Here is a 4,863-nt window from a genome sequence, read left to right as displayed (position 1 = left end):
TCTGTTTCTTGTCTCTTTTATTCTTGTTTACATTAAATCTTGTTAACAAAACCATTATTCATCTTTCACTTGGTTGAGAAATAATTTAAATATTTTTATTCCCTACTCCCTGTGGATACGATATCCACTCACCCTGGGATTTTATTACTCGACAAACCCTGCACTTACGGGACATACATAAGGGGAGTTGTCATTCACCCTGCTAAGATCACCAAAATCAGAAGCGACATCTCCTCTTTCTGCCAGTTAGAATCTAAATCCTTATATGATACATGGGAATGGTATAAGGAAATGTTGAAGAAATGTCCGCAGCACGAAATTGTTGACTAGATGCAAATCCAGGTCTTCTATAATGGACTGAATACTTCCACCAAACAGATACTTGATGCAGCTGGTGGAGGTTCTTTGTGTGACAAGCAACTGAGCGAGGCACAAAATATAATTTAAGAGATTACAAACAATGGGTATCGATGGAGTTTTGAGAGGAACAAAACCAGATGAAGACTGCTGGTATTTATCAAGTTGATGTCATCAATACTCTTTCTGCCAGATGGAGGAATCATCAAATTTTTTCTTGAAGTCAGTCGAGACAGGGATAGTTGGTTCAAAGCAGGCAGAAGAACAATGATAAGCATCCACCTCAAATTGCACAACAGTCACAGTCCTCATCCTCCTCAGAACCTTCCAACGACCTCACCAGTTTAATGGCTAAATTTATAAGGAGTACCGAGACACGGTTCATCGGGTCATGAGGAGATGATCAGAACCACCAATGCAACCATGAGGAATTTGGAGCACCAGGTGGCCCAAATGTCTAACCTGCTGGAGGAAAGTCTACCGGGGACCCTCCCGAGCAACACAGTAATGAATCCGAAAGAATCATTGAAGGGTGTGACTTTAAGAAGTGGAAGTAGCTACCAAATTTTTGTTGAGAAGGAGCCTGAACTGCAAGTTTGTGAAGCCACCGTGCACACCAACAAAGATAACACCACAAAGGATAGAAATTCAATCCCAGACTATTAATGTAAACTTCATACCTCAGAAAGCCAAGGAAAGGCCAACAAGATGAGAAGTACAAAAAATTTCTTGACATGTTTATAACTTTGCACATTAATGTCCCATTTATAGAAGCCCTTGCTCACATGCTGAGGTATGCCAAATTCTTGAAAGAACTGCCCACCAACAAAAAGGAAGCTTTGAGGATATCTTCTATGATACTCAATGAGGAGTGTCCTGTTTTAATATACAGCAAACTTCCCACGAAGGAGAAAGATCTAGGGGATTCATCGCTCCTTGCGTAATTAGGGGGTTTACTTGATGAGAAGGCCCTTCATCGTCCTTGAGGCCAGTGATAACCTAATGCCCTTGATAAGTGCTTGTAGCGATAAGAATGCTGAAGAATTCTTTTCCTTATGATGAGCATTACTTTTTGTCGGGTTTTTAGCGCTAATACATGTATATTTATGTACTTTTTATGCAGGGTTGGGTTGTGAGGCCGATTATTTTGCGAAAGAACCAATTGTAGATCGTTTAACGCATTATTTGGAAGAGATCTTGAGAAGACTCAAACGCAAAGACATGAGTCGGGTTTAGAATAACAGAATGTATGCCAACCTCCTTGTATTTGAGCAAAGACAATGATTCGGAGGGGCACGAAGGATTTACATCCTAGTATTCCGGCTTGTCCATATTTAGGAAGATCTCCACCAACGTGACCATTTATTGAAGAACCAAGACGATCTGCGATGTGAACATGTGCCCTTTTACGTTACCTCTATGAAAGCATGGATTCAGCAGCCCTATTTAAGGCCGATTTCAGCCCCGATTTCAAGATTATTTTCTCTATCTTTTCCCCAACTTGAGAAAGGGCTACGGCTAGGGTTTTGAGAGGTATTGGCTAGGGATTTGGAGAGGTTCTACGGCTACAACATCGTCATCTCTTTGGAAGAAGGTTGGTAAGGGAGCCTCCAAGGAAGCCGCAGCCGAAGGGTCTCAGCCAACTTTAGAGTCACAACAAGAGAGAGATTCGACAGAGGAGGTCCCTCCAGCATAGGACTCACCCATAGTGCGCATGTTTTCGCCATCTAGGGCTTATGATCATTTTGAGAGGCTCGATAATGCTGTGGGGGTGATACGGACAAAGATCGGTAAGGCACGAGCGGAGATAGCAGAGGTGCACGCGACGCAGGCCGCACAGTTCATAAAGTTCATGGCGCGTTTCGACGCTTTACAACTGATCCTTCAAAGAGATGATGCTGCACCTTTTGTACTGCGACCGCGCACCTCCCAGACCCCCCCTGCATCACAATCATTGGACGCATTAGCACCTTCTGATCCAACCCCAGCAGCATAGGAGCCAGAGCGTGGCGCCGACACTTGACTTGCTTTTATTTCTACTTGCATTTTATTTTGGACATGTTATCCTCAGAAAGGACTTTCCTTCTGAGCTTATTTCTCATTTTGTTGTCTCGAGTTGTATTTCTTGCTCTATCTTATGTATACTCAAGTTTTATTTTCTTTTATTGAGCTCTACTGAACCCCCTCGTGTATGCGTGCAGATGGCCTTGTTATATGGGAATTGAGAACTTGTCATAGACATGGGCAAGGTGCTTCGGCACTTGGCCGTGTGTGCCTTACAACCCGTTGGAACATCACCCAAGGATTTAGCTCCATCAAATGCAACACTAGGAGTCAAGGGAGTATTGTTTGGATTGCTTCTTTCACAGTTATTCTTGATTGATATACATTATAAGTGAGCTTGCATGTGTACATTGAGGTCAATGTACAACTTAGTAGTGTGTGTGTGTGTGTGGGGGGAGTTTCATAGTGCACATATCTTTTTACACTATTTTGATTGATATATATGCTCACATAGCCAATGGCGGTTCACCTTAGTTGTAATGATGGTATTCTTGAGTTTAGGAGAATTTTTAACATTGAATGTTCTCATGCTCTAGTTCTTGCTTGAATTTTTAGGAATTTTTGCCCGAATAACATTTTGTGCATTTCTCAGTCATAAACTCTTTTGGAAACTCAAGTCTAAGGTTAAAGGGACCAATTTTAGTTTTGTTTCTTGTGTACCTTTATTATTAAAAAAAATGGAAAAGAAAGAATGAACAAAGTGTTTTTACCCTATAATTGTGCTTGTTGGGTGGAAAGAGCTACCACCCATGATGTATGAAGTTACTCTCATAAGTCGTATACTAGCTATGCCCTATTGAGAGAAAGAGCTATCTCATGGGATGTGTGAAACCTACCACCCTAGTAGAAAGAGCTACCACCTCGAAAGTGTGAAAGCCACCTTAGCGGCCGCTTTGGAAAGGGCTACCTTAGAGGATGTGTGAAGCTACTACCCTGTTTGAAATGTTTGGTACTCTTTGTAGATAAATAAGTCCCTTATACCTAGAACTTTGAGGAGTATACTTTGGGTTGACTAGAGTGAGTTCACACACTTACACGATTTTAGGTTTGTTTTTTTTTTTAATTCAAGTTTTTAGCTAGAGCATTGATTCTTTGGTATTTAGTGTTGAAAATTTCTTTTACTATTAGAATGCTTTCTTTGCATGCTTTGGTGAACCTAAGGCCAAGCACTTCCAATAGTCCCTTCATCTATGCATAAAATGTTTTAACTTTTGCTTGAGGACAAGCAAAAGCTTAAGTGTGGGGAGTTTGATAAGTGCTTGTGCGATAAGAATGAAAAGCGTTCTTTCCTTATGATGAGCATTATTTTTGTCAGGTTTTAGCGCTAATACGTGTGTATTTATGTACTTTTATGCAGGTTGGGTTGTGAGGTCGATTATTTGCGAAAGAAGCCATTGTAGATCGTTTTACGCATTATTTAGAGGAGATCTTGAGAAGGCTCAAACGCGGAGACATGAGTCGGGTTTAGAATGATAGAATGTATGCCAACCTCCTTGTATTTTGAGTTAAGGCAATGATTTGAAGGGGCACGAAGGCGAGTTTACATCCTAGTATTCTGTCTTGTGCATATTTAAGGAAGATCTCCACCAACGTGACCGTTTAGTGAAGAACCAAGGCGCTCTACGATGTGAACATGTGACCGCTTTACGCTACCTCGATGAAAGCATGGATTCGGGAGTATTCCGGGTCGTACTGTAGCAGGATACTGTAGAAATCACTATAGCAAATAAATGTAGCAGGTACTGTTCACAGCCGGCCGAAGAAGGAGCAAAACAAAGGAGTCACACGGGCGTGTGGAAATTCTGATTCTAGCCTTATTTAAGGCCGATTTCAGCCCCAATTTCAAGATTCTTTTCTCCATCTTTTCCCCAACTTGAGAGAGGGCTGGTGTTAGGGTTTTGAGAGGTATTGGCTAGGGATTTGGAGAGGTTCTATGGCTCCAACATCCTCATCTCTTTGGAAGAAGGTTGGTAAGGGAGGCTCCGTCGGATTGATTCAGCGAGGCATATCTTATACCGGACAAGGGGATCTTGCGACGAGTAGAGGACTATCCATAAGACCATCACCATGACTATCGAGGGGGTTTCCCGATGGATTGCTTTCTTTTACATTTGATTTCATTATCATTTGTATTGTGCTACATGGAGAGCTAAACCCCTAGTGGGTACTTTAGTATTTGTGAACCCTCCTAGGATGTATTAGTTTCATTGAATCATTTTATTATGGTTTCAATTAATTTATGTTATTGTGAGTTCCAATCTTGAATGTTTGATTGTTTGAATACTCCCTTAGAGTGACACTACGGTTGAGAGTTCATGTGGTAACCCTTGTGAGTGAGTGACACATCACGAGAGTTAGACAAAGCTTGATTGGAGAGGGTCGAGAGGGTGAGTCGAGAGGTACATGAGCGTCCCCTTTCCCCTCTGGTGTGATAGATTCTAC

The 4,863-nt window shown here is 41.7% G+C and overlaps 1 non-coding gene across 1 annotated transcript; it reads right to left on the bottom strand.

Moving 5' to 3' along the window:
* Window positions 1–213: 213 nt before the first annotated feature.
* Window positions 214–320, bottom strand: LOC120278277. The gene has a single exon (XR_005541616.1). It is a non-coding gene; the product is annotated as a small nucleolar RNA R71 (small nucleolar RNA).
* Between the last annotated feature and the right edge of the window lie 4,543 nt (window positions 321–4,863).

The sequence above is a fragment of the Dioscorea cayenensis genome, chromosome 15 (genome assembly GCF_009730915.1).
Source record: "Dioscorea cayenensis subsp. rotundata cultivar TDr96_F1 chromosome 15, TDr96_F1_v2_PseudoChromosome.rev07_lg8_w22 25.fasta, whole genome shotgun sequence".
NCBI lineage: Eukaryota > Viridiplantae > Streptophyta > Magnoliopsida > Dioscoreales > Dioscoreaceae > Dioscorea > Dioscorea cayenensis.
Note: the sequence above shows the minus strand (reverse complement) of the source record. Positions and strands in the feature narration are given on the sequence as shown.